General features: G+C 40.5%; 1 long non-coding RNA gene across 1 annotated transcript; it reads left to right on the top strand.

Moving 5' to 3' along the window:
- Positions 1-7,256: 7,256 nt before the first annotated feature.
- Positions 7,257-19,684, top strand: LOC140166753 (uncharacterized). The gene is made up of 3 exons (XR_011860900.1): positions 7,257-7,481; positions 17,921-18,018; positions 19,114-19,684. It is a non-coding gene; the product is annotated as an uncharacterized lncRNA (long non-coding RNA).
- The last annotated feature ends 433 nt before the right edge of the window (positions 19,685-20,117 follow it).

Consider the following 20,117-nt stretch of genomic DNA (forward strand, 5'->3'; position numbering starts at 1 on the left):
GCGACCACCTGCTTTTTCAATTACTTTTGGTAGAGGTAAATGAATTTGGCGGTTATCGGCTGGGCACGATTATCTGGCTGATGGTGACTGTACCCACCAAGTGTCATGCCCATGCAACAGTTTTACTAATTTGACCTCAGATGACCCTGGTGACCTCGAAATGACCTTCCAAAAATTAGGCTTAAAATGTTGACTGTACCCACCAAGTTTCATGCCCATACGACTGTTTTTACTTATTTGACCTCAAATGACCCCTGGTGACCTCAAAATGACCTTCCAAAAATTTGGCTTAAAATGTTGACTGTACCCACCAAGTTTCATGCCCATACGATTGTTTTTACTGCTTTGACCCCAAATGACCCCTGGTGACCTCGAAATGACCTTCCAAAAATTTGGCTTTAAATGTTGACTGTACCCACCAAGTTTCATGCCCATCCAACACTTTTTACTAATTTGACCTCAGAGACATTCATATACCAAAATGAAAAAGGGGTCATTGATATACCAGAAGGCCGAAAATGCTACCCATGTTTGCGGCACGTCCCTCATGGTCATTTGTACTGAGTACCCCGGGACTGGTACTCTTGTCTTGATGTACATGTAGTTGAAGATGTGATGCCAATAAATTATGAGCTATTCTCTTTTAAATAGATCACTCCATTGTATAAACCCCTTTTGTGTCACCTTATCGTGACCCCTTTTTAGTGACATCTCCTTCACTATCTATGTGTTGACATAGCCTGAAATTGGCCTTCTGTTTTGGCATTGGTGTGACGATACTATGCCTGTAATCTGGATGGTCATTGAATTACCTATTATACAATCACACAGTATTATATAATACCAGGGACTGTTAGACTCTAGAAAGGACACATCAATAAAGTCAACATTTACTCAAAAGGATGAAATGTCCTTTTTGGAAGATTGTCAACATCTCATAATGTCCTTTTTGTAGGTCAAGATTGCCATCATGAACATCTCATACATTTCAAGCCATTGATTTATATGGAAAGGATACTACATATTATATTTCTAAATGATAATCTCCTCTCATACCATTAATCACATTAAATAAAACATTTACATGTTCACAAAATATAAAAAATTTACAAACCGCGAAAGACTCTGACCACGCAAGACGGGTGATCACTAGTTGAAATAATTGTTTTGGAATTTTACAGAGGATGTTGAAATACATTCCCATAGCCCAATGGGGTTTCTGGCCTTGGTATGTCTGCCTTTTGTACACATGTGGCAGAGTTGACCATACCTTTCATTGGGATTGTGTGCAAATATCTGGTGTTTTCATCCTTTTATTTAACAATAACATTCAAAACATTGAGACTTATGAATAAAATTAATGCAGTGGGACAATATGAATGTTTTCTATAAGAAAAACAAATTTAATTTTTTAAGTCTCAACTATTAGCTCATTGGATGCAATTTTAAAATTACCATTTTGTGTGTAGTAAGGCCCCCGGGTAAGGCCCCTAACAGTCAATTTTGAGTTTCCCGTCACATAATTTCTGAAAACAAGTGAGGTAACTTTTTCATTATTCATTATTTGTCTGCCTTTCATTATATGACCAACACGCATGTAAAATGTGTTGTTATTTGCTGCTCACTCACTTGAAGATGGATGTTTAGCCCAAATGAGATTCAAAAGTATATTACAAAGAGTCTGCAAGGTTGACAGCAAAATGTATGTTTTGATTTTTCCACAAAAAATAAAGGGATATTCATAATTTTTTTTGCAAATATAACCAGTTTTCATTGGTATTTTTTTTAAAATCACAATAATGAATTCAAGTGAGGGTCAGAAAATGAAGTGACGGGAAACTCAAAATCGACTTTCCTTGGCCTAATAGGGACTCAATCATTTTCTCAATCATTTTCTCAATCATAGTGCATTGTGGGAATGCATTTAACTTAGCCTCCTCTGGGTATTTTCAAGTTTCTTTACATGCCAAAATATAAATCAACTTTTCAGAAATAGGAGAAAAGGAAGGTGCAATGAGGGTGTTTTTTTTGGACACCCTGTAGATGCATAAAGGGGACTATATTTGACATTGTATATAAGTTGGAAGACAATCCATCCTAAACCAATAGGGTTACCCCCTTTAAGACACATCTTATTTTGATATACAATGTATGAGCTTGTTGTCTTGCTACTGAGTTCTATTTGAACTTGCCATCCCTTTTCGACTTGGATTTGTTTTAAAACTACAGCATGTAGTTTTTGTTGTTTGATTTTATACTTTGTTACATGTATCTGTCCCTGAAGTGAAGAGCAGTTAATAAAACGCCAGTGATGTATCCTCTTGTATCATTAAATTGATCCTTGATCAGTAAGACCTGCATTTTGTTACCCTTGGTGACCAACAATTTGATTCCTGTTAAAATCATGTATCACAATCATCCTTCATGTCCTTTTTATTTAGCGAAATCAATAATGGACTTTTTATCACCATTTTTAGTGTATCAATCAATTTCTCCGGTACTAGAAAATTTTCATGCTTGGTCAAGTGTAAAGTAGCCTAAAGTAATAATTAATGAATCCTGAGTCTGTGACCTGACCTACAATGTACATGTATGATGCATCCATCAGATTTTATAAAACAAATTATATTTTATTGAAATTCATGTTACATTACACATTATGAATTGCCAAAAATAATTTTTTTTCTTATCTCAATATAACTTAAAACTGAATCTTTCAAATTTACAACGTTTTTAAAGCCATTATATTATAATTACCCTATATAAACATTTCCATATCAAAAAATATATTACAGGTAGTATTTCTCTTCAATGATATGTTAGCTTTTACTTGATCTCAGATATGTCCTCTAAGCTCTTTTCATCGAACAACTCAGGTACAGCAAAGAAAAAATTGGAATTTACTACCAGCGCTGATGTCGACAATATGCGTGTCACTCTGTCAGTCATGCTAATGGTACGGTTGATGTATGTGACCTGACCTACAATGTCCTGGTTACGTTCGTATCTTTCCAACAGAACGCAGGTAATAGCGGTTCATGGCGTCACTTCTGATCTGGCCCCTGTCATCTCTGGAGTACCCCAAGGCTCTGTCCTGGGCCCTCTTCTTTTTCTTATCTATGCTAATGATCTTTGCCTTTCTAATTTCTCCCAGGACAGTGCCTTGGTGCTCTATGCAGATGACACCACACTTTATAAGCCTCTTACTTGCAATTCTGATTTGACGGGCTTCCAAGAGGACATTAATGCTATCCATAACTGGTTCCGTTCCAACCATCTCTCAGCCAATGCCAGCAAAACTAAGACCATGATAATATCAACAAAAAAAGAACCGTACCCACAGATGCAACTCTATATGAATCAACAGCCCATTGAAAGAGTTTGCTCTGTCAAATTTCTGGGCATTTGGATTAGTAACAATCTCTCTTGGAAAGGTCATGTTGATAGCATTTGCAAGAAAGCTTGTAGAACAATAGGCTTCCTTCACAGATCTTTCCACAATGCCCCACTCCATATCCGCCGTTCTCTATATCTGGCTCTTGTTCGTCCAACCCTTGAATATGGCTCAATCACATACCACCCTTTAAACCAGACGCTCACAAACCAGTTAGAATCCACCCAGCGCTTTGCCTTCCGTGTGATCTTGCAGGAATGGAAGCTTTCCCATGAGGATCTACTTTCAAAAGTAGACCTCCCCTCCTCTCCAAACGTCACGATCTGGCCACACTCTGCCACTTGTACAAAATCCTTCACAAGCTATGCTCCCGGGGGGGCCACTTGTATTTCAAGGTGGACACCATGCTCATGTATAAAAACAAGTAAAAAGGGTTGTTTTTCAGCACTGGGCAAGTACAGCGCTGTACCTGTTTAGGGTGTCAAAAAAGACAAAAATCAGGAAAAAGGGTATACTTTTCAAGCAAAATACTTGCTTAGGGTACCAAAGTTTAATGGCAAAATAAAAAAGGGTGAAATAGGATATGTTTGGCTTCTATCAGAACATATCTTAGGGTAAAACATTAAGAAACATCAAACTACTTATATTTAACAAGAACCTGAACATGAATTTTTACTTTCTTAGTGTTAAAAAATGGCAAAATACTTGTTTAGGGTATGTTTTGCACGCTTAGTAATACTCGCTTAGGGTGCATTTCAAGAGTCCATACATGAGCATGGTGTCCATCACGTAATGTAAGTGCCCCGGGCTATGCTCTTCACGAACCCATTTAAACTGCACCCGCGCCTGGCCTTCATAATCTCAACAGCTGCGCCTTGTTATTCCGCTTTCCCTCTCTCCCTGTCTCAAAAATCTTTTTTCCCATATGCACCTACCCTATGGAATTACCTTCCTGACACTGTAGTCAAATCTCCATCCCTGGCTGCCTTCAAATCTGCCATTAATGACCAGGTGTGCTAGCCATCTCCTTCTCCACCTCATTTGTTTTGTCTTGATTTATTTTTTCTCATCCATTTTTGTCTGTCCCTTTTATTTTGTGTTTGGTGTAATTAGGCCACCCTTTAATTTAGTGCATAGGCACTATTGGGTTCTCGCCTGGTCTCTGACCGAATTGTTATAAATAAATAAATGTATGGCCATCCTGCACGCCATGGCCATATAGGCCTACATACTGTGTTATGAACATTGCGTATGCGTTTGACTAAGTAATATTTCCATCGTAATAATTATTATTAATTTTCTTAATATTGTCATAATGTTGATCATTAAAAATACTAAATACCGGTAATTAATTTATACAATACTAATATTTTTTATATTTGTTTTAATTATTGTAAAACATTTTACATGTAGATTATATTTTGTACGTACAAAAACCCAATATTTCAGGTCATCTACGTCCATGACGTCATTGATTGAGGTCAATTTCCATAATTCGACGAATGGACTTACATGTAGGATTACACAGAGAGATATTTTGCCCAAATTTGACCATTTCTATTTAGCTTGGCCCTACTTTGTCTGCGTTATATGAAAAAGGACAGTCTTAAGCATGTAAGTAAGTAAAAGTGCAACGCTTTTGATGTTTTGAGAGACTGGGAGGGTTCATAACACAAAAATGACAGTGTCTATTCTTGACTGTGTAATATTCCTTCACCACATTATCGTACGGTAACAGGCTAATACGATAGGGTATATTGCTTATCCATTGATTATCCTTTTCTGGTGCATTGTGGGATAGAAAAGGGGGCAAATCGATCGCTAATTTGCTCCCTTTTCTATCCCACAATGCACCAGAAAAGGATAATTAATGGATCAGCAATATACCCTACACACCGACATCGCCTGGCTAATAATTATTTGGCGCAGCAGAGACATTAAAATGAATACACGGGATCCATACACGTGAATTGCTATGCACGATTTTGATATCAGACAAAAATCTTCGGATACTGGGTTACAAAAGGATGAATATCTCCCGTAAATGAATTTTTCTCAAGAAACCAGATGTGGTCTCATACACTTGAAAATACCTGTTGAACAGATATTATAGTCGTTAGCGTGCGATTTGAAAATTGGCCGTGCGCTTTGAAGTCAAAATTTGACCAAAACTCTCAATTTTATATTGCGTTGGTCCTATATGGACTACAGCGCGCAGAGCAGGCTATAACGGCACTCACTCAAGTGGAGAGAGTATAACCATTGACCGCAATGTCGTATACAAGCTAATTGCTCACAGAGCGAAAAATCAATTACCCCGTCTCTTGCATCTTGTCAGTAGCCTTAGTCAAGTCACTTCGCTAATAATATGCATCTCATAAGGTCCGAATAAAATGGTCATAGGTGGCTGTGGATTCAACCTACCATGGCGATTTCTACTATGAAGATATCGGGGCGATGTCACTGTGCCCTATATGGACAGATAGTATCAGTTTGTGAATGAGGACATCGTATAAGTTCCTTGTACTTACGAAAGACATTGTTGCAGCAGCAGCTGGTACTAGGTTGAGGACTGAGGTTGCCAGTGGAAATTGGAACATGGGAATATGCATGGATCATGACGTGCCGTGAATCATTCTCTGCTGGTGAGAGTGATCATTTCATGGTGACTGATGATGAGAAGACGAGATGGATGGACAACGTGGTCGTGGCGGTGAAGACACCCCACCATAGGATGAGAAGCGCAAAAGATATCCTCTCTGATTTAGGAATAAATATCACACTTGAATTGATATGAATTGAATTGAATTCTAGTGCATTTTTGAGGGGCAAACCCAGGTGCAAGCGATCAATATTGAGTCAATAAATTATCTATCACTTGCCTTGGCCTAAAATTCATCGATCTTACTCAACGATCAACGTTGCTAGAGTTATGCCCATTTGGGCGTCATATCACGATCCTGACAACCCATGAAAACGGATGAAAATTCCCCATTACATGAGTTGGCAACTCGGCACACACAAACAAAATAAAGCGCCCAAATGCAACATACAGCTCGTAGTCCATTAGGGATCAAGGGCGCTCACCACTACATTGAAATTATGTAAGTTTGCCCATTTTTCATTTTTGAGGCACCCCGAGGCTGGGAGACACCAATGTATGATTCTCCCAAGTCAGATTTTGATCAACAGTAGCGCAAAAGAATTTAAATGCATTCACATGATTTATTTCTGTGTTATCAAGTGAAAGTTGGAATGTGATTGCAAAATTCCCGGAAATTTCGGAGTGAAAAGTTTCCACGAAAATTTAGGGAATTAGGCCTCGGGAATTTTCGGGGAATTTTCATTAAAAATCTAAAAGTTTAAACAGGGGAATCACTGTGTAGATTAGGGTAGGCCTATTGGAGTAATTTATAAAAGCATAAAGAACGTCAAGAATGAATTATCAAACACGGCACTTAGCATGACCAGATCTTACTGCGTTAGTATGTTTTTGTGCTGTAAATTATCTTACACTAACTAGTAGGCCTACAATGACTTTTGAAACAACCACAGACTCTGAAGGGGCAAGCATTATCTTAAATCTTATTACATAAAGACTTTTATAATTTCAGTAATAGAATACTTTAGCCCTATCAACATTTTTGTTACCAGCTACCTGAGTGATCTTGGATATTAAACTCTCATTCAGTGCTACATGTAGCTCATAAGATTGAACTAGAAAGATCTTGCATGGAGTTGGTATAGGCCTATACAGAGAATTGTGGCATGACATGATCCCCAACGTTCTAGGATGCGGCAGCCCGGGATGCAGCCGGTGTCATGTGCCAGACCCCTCTCATGATGAAATCGTAGTAGTATATATGAATATTAATGAACTCTACGTCATCCGCGTCATACATTTTTTTAATAATCGACTCGTACAGATCGTGAATGATGTTATTAATAGATCTAGCTCGTCACCACAGTGAAATTAATTTAAAACACACACACGGCGGTTGAATTTTAAACCACAGTATTATAGAAAAGTGTACTTTTGTTCCAGTTTCTAACCAGTAATTTCGGAATTCAAGCATTTTAAACAACAGTAAGTGTACATTTCGTCCAGTTTCTTACCAGTTGCAATGAATTATGGTAGTGTAAGCTTACCAATATTAATACCAAAAGCTGTGATAGTTTCTGCACTGTACATACTGTACAACTCTGTACAGTGTGAGTATGTACGCGAGTATAACAACTTGAGCAAGTCACAATATTTTCTCAAGTTGATTTATCCTTTCTATAAATAGCGACGTATACAGAAAAAATATACACAACCACGTTCTCCGAGTACTGTACATACTACATTAATTTAAAACTCTAGTCCGGGACTCTAGCGGGGTACACCCATCGTATGTGTACATGGACCTAATCCATGGGTTCCTACAAGGCCGATGACTGGACCGATGACACACATTCGATAGGTGTATCGTATAATATGTGTGAGTTACGGCTTTTGACAATTGGCTCCTAGTCCTAGCCGAGGTACTCACACGTCCGTCCTACGATTTCCACCAGGGGTAGCGGGGTGAATGACCCCTAAATTTAAAAAATATTAATTTTTCACCCTCTATTGGGAATATGTGCAAGCTCGGGGGTGAAAACTGACCCTCTAGCTACTTTTGGACCGTACTCCTACCCCTGACTACACTGCAAAATATTTTTCACCCCCAAGATTTAATTTTCACCCCATGTAGGCCCTATTTGGATTTTCTGCAAGCTCTGGAGTGAAAAACACAGGAAAACAACCCCCGACTTTTGGGCCTTAATGCTGTAGGCCTACCCCTGATTTCCACTGTCCTTCTCCGTACGAAGGTCTGAGACTCCTGAGCATATCTGGTCCAGGGTACACATAAAATACCACGTTTTCTCATAAATACCACTTCCTACCATTCCTCACGTGAAGATGAGACTTAAACAAAACATATTTGGTGCATGTTCAGTAAATTTTGAGCACATTTGAGGATGGAAAATGTTTTGAATTCTTTCTATAAATAGATGCCGTCAGTGTGGCGTCATCACCGCTGACGTGAGTTCACGGTGCCCCGCTTTTACGTCGTAGGGCATTCATGGCCCTAGTGAGGAAGGAACAGGGCCATGATGTTTCGGGCTACCCTAGTCCATACATTCGATATATAGCGGGGACTCTAGTCGTCTCTACAAATATGTCAATGACAGCAAGAACATGATGAAGTCTAACTTGGAATTTGCACATCATCTTGATCTTGATACTGCCCAACTGTCCTAGAGGAGTAAAACGGTTAGGTTGATATGCGCATGCATGCAAATTTTAGTCTATAGATTTCTTGTAGATGTTGGGTTATGTTGGTTTTAAATTGTGTGGGATCTATTATGTTTATAGGGGTACTACACCTAGCCAATTTTTTGCTTATTTTTGTGTTTTTCTTTAAAATCATAGTGCATTGGTGACAAGTAAGATATAGGGCCTAGATATGTATATTATAGAGACAAGGACTATAACTACTGCACTGAAAATTCAGCAACTCAAGGCAAGTAGTTATTGATTTATTGATCAAATATTGGTTTTCCCTAATTTTTGACTGTAACTCCACAACTGCTGTCTGTGCTGAAATAAAATTTCCAGTGTAGCAGTTGTAGTCCTTGCCCCTATAATATACATATCTTACTTGTCACCAATGCTCTATAATTTTTGAGAAAAATGTAAAAATAGGCACAAAATTGGGCAGGGTGTAGTACCCGTTATCCAAATGATTTGATCGAGTAATTTATCAACTACCATGTATCCACGACAACACAATACTATAGGGACTGTGCAATCTTTATGTCTCCACCCAGGGTGATGTCTACACCCTGGGCCCTTAATTACTTAGTAACTCGGGGTCTGAAACAGTAACTTGGACCCCGAGATAGTAACTCTACTTTAAGTAACTCTGGCCCCGACTTAGTAACTCTGGGTCTGAGATAGTAACTTGGGGCCTCGACTTAGTAACTCGGGGTCCGAGATAGTAACTCGGGGCCTCGTCTTATTAACTTCGGGGTCCAAGATTGTAACTTCGGCCTCGACTTAGTAACTCGGGTCTGAGATAGTAACACGGACCTCGACTTAGTAACTCGGGTCTGAGATAGTAACTTGGGGCCTCAACTTAGTAACTTGGTATCTGAAATAGTAACACGGACCCCAAGATAGTAACTCGGGTCCGAGATAGTAATCCAGGCCCCGACTTTATAACTCGGGGTCCGGGATAGTAACTCAGGGTCGAGATAGTAAGTCGGGGCCCGACTTAGTAACGCTGAGTCCGAGATAGTAATTCGGGGCCCGAGATACTACTTTGGGATCCGAGATAGTAGCTCAAGGTCCCGAGATACTAATTCAGGGTCTGATATAGTAACTCGGGCCCCGACTTAATAACATGGGGCCCTTAGATAGTAACTCAGGGTTCCGACTTAATATCTTGGGGTCAGAGATATAATAACTCGGGGTCCGAGATAGTAACTCGGGCCTCAACTTAGTAACTTCGGGGTCTGAGATAGTAACACGGACAACGAGATAGTAACTCGGGTCTGAGTTAGTAACTTGGGGCCCCAACTTAGTAACTTGGGGCCCCAACTTAGTAACTTCGGGTACCGAGATAGTAACTTCGGGCTTCAACTTAGTAACTCGGGGTCTGAGATAGTAACACGGACAACGAGATAGTAACTCGGGTCTGAGTTACTAACTTGGGGGCCCCAACTTAGTAACTTAGGGCCCCAACTTAGTAACTCGGGGCCGAAATAGTAACTCGGGCCCCGACTTAGTAACTCGGGTCTGAGATAGTAAACCGGGCCTCGACTTAGTAACTCGGGTCCGAGATAGTAACTCGGGCCTCGACTTATTAACTCGGGTCTGAGATAGTAACACGCACCTCGAGATTGTATCTCGGGGTCCGAGATAGTAAATCGGGGCCCCGACTTAGTAATTGGGGGTTAGAGATAGTAACTCGGGCCTCAACTTAGTAACTTGGGGTCTGAGATAGTAACACGGACCCCGAGATAGTAACCCGGGTCCCAGATAGTAACTCGGCGTCGACTTAGTAACTCGGGTCTGAGATAATAACCCGGACCCGGAGATTGTAACGCGGGGTCCAAGATAGTAACTCGGGGCCCCGACGTAGTAACTGGCGGTCAGAGATAGTAACTCGGGGCCTCGACTTAGTAACTCGGGTCCGAGATAGTAACTTGGGGCTTCGACTTAGTAACTCGGGTCTGAGATAGTAACACTGACCCCGAGATAGTAACTTCGGGTCTGAGATAGTAACTTCGGCCCTGACTTATTAACTCGGGGTCCGAGATAGTAACTTCGGGCCCGACTTATTAACTCGGGGTCCGAGATAGTAACTCAGGGCCTCGTCTTATTAACTCGGGGTCCAAGATTGTAACTCGGGCCTCGACTTAGTAACTTCGGGTCTGAGATAGTAACACGGACCTCGACTTAGTAACTTCGGGTCTGAGATAGTAACTTGGGGCCTCAACTTAGTAACTTGGGATCTGAAATAGTAACACGGACCCCAAGATAGTAACTCGGGTCCGAGATAGTAATCCAGGCCCCTGACTTTATAACTCGGGGTCCGGATAGTAACTCAGGGTCCGAGATAGTAAGTCTGGGGCCCGACTTAGTAACTCGGAGTCCGAGATAGTAATTCGGGGCCCGAGATACTACTTTGGGATCCGAGATAGTAGCTCAAGGTCCCAGATACTAATTCAGGGTCTGATATAGTAACTCGGGCCCCGACTTAATAACACGGGGCCCTTAGATAGTAACTCAGGGTTCCGACTTAATATCTTGGGGTCAGAGATATAATAACTCGGGGTCCGAGATAGTAACTCGGGGCCTCAACTTAGTAACTCGGGGTCTGAGATAGTAACACGGACAACGAGATAGTAACTTGGGGTCTGAGTTAGTAACTTGGGGCCCCAACTTAGTAAGTTGGGGCCCCAACTTAGTAACTGGGGTACCGAGATAATAACTCGGGGCTTCAACTTAGTAACTCGGGGTCTGAGATAGTAACACGGACAACGAGATAGTAACTCGGGTCTGAGTTACTAACTTGGGGCTAACTTAGTAACTTAGGGCCCCAACTTAGTAACTCGGAGTCCGAAATAGTAACTCGGCCCCGACTTAGTAACTCGGGTCTGAGATAGTAAACCGGGCCTCGACTTAGTAACTCGGGGTCCGAGATAGTTACTCGGGGCCTCGACTTATTAACTCGGGTCTGAGATAGTCACTGACCCCGATTGTAACTCGGGCCCTCGGGCCCCGACTTAGTAATTGGGGTTAGAGATAGTAACTCGGGCCCTCAACTTAGTAACTTGGGGTCTGAGATAGTAACACGGACCCGAGATAGTAACCGGGTCTGAGATAGTAACTTCGGCGTCGACTTAGTAACTCGGGTCTGAGATAATAACACGGACCCGGAGATTGTAACTCGGGGTCCAAGATAGTAACTCGGGGCCCGACTTAGTAACTCGATATCTGAGTTAGTAACTCGGCCCGGTTTAGTATCTGGCGGTCAGAGATAGTAACTTCGGGCCTCGACTTAGTAACTTCGGGTCCGAGATAGTAACTTGGGCTTCGACTTAGTAACTCGGGTCTGAGATAGTAACACTGACCCCGAGATAGTAACTCGGGGTCTGAGATAGTAACTCGGGCCCTGACTTATTAACTCGGGGTCCGAGATAGTAACTCGGGCCCCGACTTAGTAACTCGGGGTCCGAGATAGTAACTTGGGGCCTCGACTTAATAACTCGGGGTCTGAAACAGTAACACAGACCGAGATAGTAACTTCGGGGTCTGAGATAGTAATTCAGGACCCCCAATTAGTATCTCGGGCCCCAAGTTACTATCTCGGACTCGAAAGTTACTAAGTCGGGGCCCGAATTACTATCTCGGACCCCGAGTTCCTATCTTGGGTCTGTGTTACTATCTCAGATACCAAGTTACTAAGTTGAGGCCCCAAGTTACTATCTTGGACCCCGAGGTACTAAGTCGAGGCCCCGAGTTACTATCTCTGACCCCGAGTTACTACGTCGGGGCCCCGAGTTACTATCTTGGACCCCAAGTTACAATATCAGGGTCCGTGGTTATTATTTCAGACCCGAAGTTACTAAGTCGAGGCCTGAGTTACTATCTCGGACCCGGGTTACTATCTTGGGGTCTGTGTTACTATCTCAGACCCCAAGTTACTAAGTTGAGGTCCCGAGTTACTATCTCTAACCCCTAATTACTAAGTCGGGGCCCCGAGTTACTATCTCAGACCCCGAGTTACAATCTCTGGGTGCGTGTTACTATCTCAGACCCGAGTTAATAAGTCGAGGCCCCGAGTTACTATCACGGACCCCGAGTTACTAAGTCGAGGCCCCGAGTTACTATCTCAGACCCCGAGTTACTATCTCAGACCCCAAGTTACTAAGTCGAGAGCCCCGAGTTATTAAGTCGGAGGCCCCAGTGTTCCTATCTCAGACCCGAGTTACTAAGTCGGGGCCCTGAATTACTATCTCAGACCCCGAGTTACTATCTCGGGTCCGTGTTACTGTTTCAGACCCCGAGTTATTAAGTCGAGGCCCCAAGTTACTATCTCGGACCCCGAGTTACTATCTCTGGGTCAGTGTTACTATCTCAGACCCCGAGTTACTAAGTCGAGGCCCCGACTTACTATCTCAGACCCCGAGTTACTACCCCGGACCCTGAGTTATAAAGTCCGGGGCCCGAATTACTATCTCGGACCCCGAGTTACTATATAGGGTCCGTGTTACTATCTCGGATACCAAGTTACTAAGTTGAGGCCCCAAGTTACTATCTCGGACCCCGAGTTACTAAGTCGGGGCCCCGAATTACTATCTCGGACCCCGAGTTACTAGGTCAGGGCCCTGAATTACTATCTCAGACCCCGAGTTACTATCTCGCGGTCCGTGTTACTGTTTCAGACCCCAAGTTATTAAGTCGAGGCCCCAAGTTACTATCTCTGACCCCGAGTTAATAAGTCGGGCCCCCGAGTTACTATCTCGGACCCCGAGTTACTAAGTCGAGGCACCGAGTTACTAAGTCGAGGCACCGAGTTACTAAGTCGAGGCCCCGAGTTACTGTCTTAGACCCTGAGTTACTAAGTCGAGGCCCCAAGTTACTATCTCGGACCCAGAGTACTATCTTGGACCCAGAGTTACTAAGTCTGAGATACTATCTCGGGCCTATCTTGGACCCAAGATACTAAATCCGGGCCCGAGTTACTAACTCAGATATCGAGTTACTAAGTCGGGGCCCGAGTTACTATCTTGGACCCTGAGTTACTATCTCGGTCCCGAGTTGAGGCCCGGGTTACTAAGTCGGGCCCTGGGTTCCTAACTCGGACCCGAGTTACTAAGTCGGGCCCGAGTTACAGTCGGGCCCTGAGTTACTATCTCGGACACACAAGTTTTAAGGTGTATTTTGAACGAAAAGAATTCCCTGTTTCATCTCTACATAATCATATGACCTATTTTTTCGCGATTGCACGAACAAGTATCGTAATTGTGGCAACACTGATTAGTGTATATTTCTATGCTGGGCTTTTTTCATGAGCCACTCCCGTCTAGGCGGAAGTACCTATACACCCTACGCAAGTCAATTGAAGCCGTACAATTTATCGCTAATTTACGACCATAAAATTTAGACACTTCTCTTGTCTGTATTAGCATCAACTCTCTCATGTCACGCTTTTCATGTCAGAAATTAACATAACTCCCGAAACCGAAAACAGAAATTATCTTCGTTCAACTTTTCAGTAGGCAACAAAAGACTAGAATAAACACTCTAGTGTATGCCACAACTTTATCATGCTCACAAGTGAAACAGGACATTGAAGTTCATGATTCCCATTGTGCTACATGTGTATACCACACTCTCATGTGTACAACAATATTATCACTATAGATGATTTCCATTGTGCTATACAACATTCCCATGTATACTACAACTTTTATCACAGGTGGAACAGAGTACTATACATGTAGATGATTTCCATTGTGCAATACAACACTCCCATGTATACTACAACTTTATCACAGGTGGAACAGAGCACTATAGATGATTTCCATTGTGCTATACACCACTCCCATGTATACTACAACTTTGTCACAGGTGGAACGGAGCATTATAGATGATTTCCATTGTGATATACAACACTCCCATGTATACTACAACTTTATCACCGTGGAATTGAACACTATAGATGATTTCCATTGTGTTAGACAACACTCCCATGTATACTACAACTTTATTACAGGTGGAACAGAGTACTATTGATGATTTCCACTGTGCTATACAACATTCCCATGTATACTAGGCTGCAACTTTATCACAGGTGGAACAGAGCACAAAGATGATTTCCATTGAGCTATACAACACTCCCATGTATACTACAACTTTATCATGGGTGGAACAGTGTACTATAGATGATTTCCATTCAGCTATACAACACTCCCATGTACATACTACAACTTTATCATGGATGGAACAGAGCACAAAGATGATTTCCATTGAGCTATACAACACTCCCATGTATACTACAACTTTATCATACAACCCTCCCATGTATACTACTTTATCATACAACCCTCCCATGTATACTACAACTTTATCATGGGTGGAACAGAGCACAAAGATGATTTCCATTGAGCTATACAACACTCCCATGTATACTACAACTTTATCATGGGTGGAACAGAGTACTATAGATGATTTCCATTGAGCTATACAACACTCCCATGTATGCTACAACTTTATCATGGGTGGAACAGAGTACTATAGATGATTTCCATTGTGCTATACAACACTCCCATGTATACTACAACTTTATCATGGGTGGAACAGAGCACAAAGATGATTTCCATTGAGCTATTCAACACTCCCATGTATACTACAACTTTATCATGGGTGGAACAGAGTACAAAGATGATTTCCATTGAGCTATACAACACTCCCATGTATACTACAACTTTATCATGGGTGGAACAGAGTACAAAGATGATTTCCATTGAGCTATACAACACTCCCATGTATACTACAACTTTATCATGGGTGGAACAGAGTACTGTAGATGATTTCCATTGAGCTATACAACACTCCCATGTATACTACAACTTTATCATGGGTGGAACAGAGTACTGTAGATGATTTCCATTGAGCTATACAACACTCCCATGTATACTACAACTTTATCATGGGTGGAACAGAGCACAAAGATGATTTCCATTGAGCTATTCAACACTCCCATGTATACTACAACTTTATCATGGGTGGAACAGAGTACTATAGATGATTTCCATTGAGCTATACAACACTCCCATGTATACTACAACTTTATCATGGGTGGAACAGAGCACAAAGATGATTTCCATTGAGCTATACAACACTCCCATGTATACTACAACTTTATCATGGGTGGAACAGAGTACAAAGATGATTTCCATTGAGCTATACAACACTCCCATGTATACTACAACTTTATCATGGGTGGAACAGAGCACAAAGATGATTTCCATTGAGCTATTCAACACTCCCATGTATACTACAACTTTATCATGGGTGGAACAGAGTACTATAGATGATTTCCATTGAGCTATACAACACTCCCATGTATACTACAACTTTATCATGGGTGGAACAGAGCACAAAGATGATTTCCATTGAGCTATACAACACTCCCATGTATACTACAACTTTATCATGGGTGGAACAGAGTACAAAGATGATTTCCATTGAGCTATACAACACTCCCATGTATACTACAACTTTATCATGGGTGGAACAGAGTACTGTAGATGATTTCCATTGAGCTATACAACACTCCCATGTATACTACAACTTTATCATGGGTGGAACAGAGTACTGTAGATGATTTCCATTGAGCTATACAACACTCCCATGTATACTACAACTTTATCATGGGTGGAACAGAGCACAAAGATGATTTCCATTGAGCTATACAACACTCCCATGTATACTACAACTTTATCATGGGTGGAACAGAGTACAAAGATGATTTCCATTGAGCTATACAACACTCCCATGTATACTACAACTTTATCATGGGTGGAACAGAGTACTATAGATGATTTCCATTGAGCTATACAACACACCCATGTATAATACAACTTTATCATGGGTGGAACAGAGCACAAAGATGATTTCCATTGAGCTATACAACACTCCCATGTATACTACAACTTTATCATGGGTGGAACAGAGTACAAAGATGATTTCCATTGAGCTATACAACACTCCCATGTATACTACAACTTTATCATGGGTGGAACAGAGCACAAAGATGATTTCCATTGAGCTATACAACACTCCCATGTATACTACAACTTTATCATGGGTGGAACAGAGTACAAAGATGATTTCCATTGAGCTATACAACACTCCCATGTATACTACAACTTTATCATGGGTGGAACAGAGTACTGTAGATGATTTCCATTGAGCTATACAACACTCCCATGTATACTACAACTTTATCATGGGTGGAACAGAGTACTGTAGATGATTTCCATTGAGCTATACAACACTCCCATGTATACTACAACTTTATCATGGGTGGAACAGAGCACAAAGATGATTTCCATTGAGCTATTCAACACTCCCATGTATACTACAACTTTATCATGGGTGGAACAGAGTACTATAGATGATTTCCATTGAGCTATACAACACTCCCATGTATACTACAACTTTATCATGGGTGGAACAGAGTACTGTAGATGATTTCCATTGAGCTATACAACACTCCCATGTATACTACAACTTTATCATGGGTGGAACAGAGTACTATAGATGATTTCCATTGAGCTATACAACACTCCCATGTATACTACAACTTTATCATGGGTGGAACAGAGTACTATAGATGATTTCCATTGAGCTATACAACACTCCCATGTATACTACAACTTTATCATGGGTGGAACAGAGTACTGTAGATGATTTCCATTGAGCTATACAACACTCCCATGTATACTACAACTTTATCATGGGTGGAACAGAGTACTATAGATGATTTCCATTGAGCTATACAACACTCCCATGTATACTACAACTTTATCATGGGTGGAACAGAGTACTATAGATGATTTCCATTGAGCTATACAACACTCCCATGTATACTACAACTTTATCATGGGTGGAACAGGACACTATCTATTGTGCTATAATGTAAATTATTTCTAGTGTCCTGTCCCTCCTGTGACAAAGTTGTGGTATACAAGGAATGTTGTATAGCACAATTAAAATTATGATTTAGGTGTCCCTTCCCACCCGTGACAAAGTTGTGGTATACAAGGAATGTTGTATTGTTTAAATCAAATCATCTTTACTATCCTATCCCACCTGTGACAAAGTTGCGGTGTTCATGGGTATCTTGTAAAGCACAATTTTAATCTTCTATATTTTACCCACATGTAACATTTATGTTTTTTGTGTTTTATATTTTAAAGAATGGTGCAAACTTCATGAAGTAAATGAACATGTGAAGCCATTGGCTGCGAGTTCGGGTGTCAGGGCATCTGATGTTTTGCAATTGATCTTCCTAGAGGTGAGTTAAGGTTTACACTATATGTTTTGGGCAGAATTTTCGGCCGAATGTTAAATAAGTTTAGCTTAGATTTGCAAGTTTCATAAATGAAAATTTGCAATTATTTCTTGATATTTCTTGATTTATTTTTTAATATATCTAAGCAATAGTTTTGCCATTTTAACCCTCCCAAAAAACATCATGCAAATGGGGTGGAAATGACACTACTTATATCAATCATTGGGATTTCCTTAATAAAACCAATACCATTCCTCATGTGTGTCAGCTTTACTTGTCTCAATATTCGAATGCAAATGCTGCTAGTTCATGCTACCATCTAACTCGCCTTATGAAAGACGCATACATAGAACATATTGACCATTTTAGGTGGCATTTTGTCTATATGTATTTTCAGATAGCTAACTCAAATACTACACCTTACAGATACAATAGCTAGCTATGTCAAATCCATTATGTTCATTTAACTTAAATCAGCAAAGAAAAGTGTTTAAATGGGATTTTGTGAATTTGCATAAGTCAAGAAGCTGTTTTGAAAAATCACATCCTGTACGATAATTTTAAAGCAATTCTGTGCACAACACCATAGTTAAGTTTGCCACCTTAAATATCTACCGTATATAATTTTTAAAAATTCTGTGACTTATTTATAATTCTATTACTCTTACGACCCATTATTCAAAATCGCGCACTGTGATTTGTTAAAACACGTCACATGAGAGCCCATTATTCTGCAATAATGGGTCAAGCGCCAGTAATGACACTCTCTACGCACAGCATTACGCTGTGCAATATTTCCGCGATACACGCTCCACCTTGAAGTAAACAACTGAAAATATTTGTGCCAAAAATGATATTTTCTCTTTAAATCGCACTATTTTCTGGTAATAGAATAGAAATAAAGGGTGCAGCATTATCCTTTACACGCAAATAATGTGTCCTTGGCAGTAAAAACGTCTAAATAATGGGTGAGGACACATTATTTGGGTGTAAAGGATAATGCATTACCCTTTATTTCTTAAATAAAAGGAAGGTCTGAAAATGTTGTGTTAATTATTATTAATATTCATGTTATTCTCATTAATAACTTTTCTGCAGGCACTAGCACTGTCTAAGGAGTAAGGATTCCTTCAATAGTTTGCAGATTGAAGCAGCCTTTTAACAGGCAACAACACAAAGAACAAGAGAGTATAGAGAATCAAGAATGCAGCAAATAAGAACTGCCCTGAAGTCTTTGGATGTCATTATTGAAACTTAATAACAATCCATTGCCATAGTCCATTTGGGACAAGATCAAGGCACAAACCACCAGATAGTAGATGCCATGGTCCTTGAAACCAATTGATATTTTATGTAGTTGCTAATTTATAATAGATTACAGGGATACAATGTATATGATATGTGCAGCCACTGTCATCTGTGTATCAAATATAACACAGAGGTTGCATACTGGATTGCAGAGCTGGATTGATGGAATCATCGCCAACTGTTAGCATAGCAGGAGATAAGCTATGTGTATGATAATTTGATGCGCCAATAGAAAACTCTATCTCCTCATCATTTAGCTTCCAGAGATTTTATGGTCATCCAGTGTTTTATTCAGTGATGCTAGATGAGGCTGTTTTCATGGAGTTTGGATAAGATACATTAAAATATCTGTATAACTGAATGTCATCACCGTAACATATAGAGAGGTTTCTTGATTGACAAGTGTATAATATTATGGTGAATGACATACATGTAACAGGGCCAATCATGGATCCTTGTGACAGGCTTTGTCGTCTAGATTTTAAAGGGGAGTGGTTACTCACTCTCTAGTATGATGCTAGGCGAGTGGTCAAATCATTCTCTAGCATGATTGCTAGGAGAGCTGTTAACATTGTATTTGAACACAGATATTGGAACATCTGTGATTTGAAGTGATGATTTTTATGTGAGCTGGCTATCTGGTGAATATAACTGGTATTACCATATAGTCACATAACAGTAAAAAAAATAATTCTTAAGGTTGGTCTTAACCCTCAGGGAATTATGGGCCTCATAACTGCTAAATTTTTGGTCTTTTAAAATGACAAAGACTTGATGAATTCATATGCGAGGTC

Source organism: Amphiura filiformis, chromosome 1 (genome assembly GCF_039555335.1).
Source record: "Amphiura filiformis chromosome 1, Afil_fr2py, whole genome shotgun sequence".
NCBI lineage: Eukaryota > Metazoa > Echinodermata > Ophiuroidea > Amphilepidida > Amphiuridae > Amphiura > Amphiura filiformis.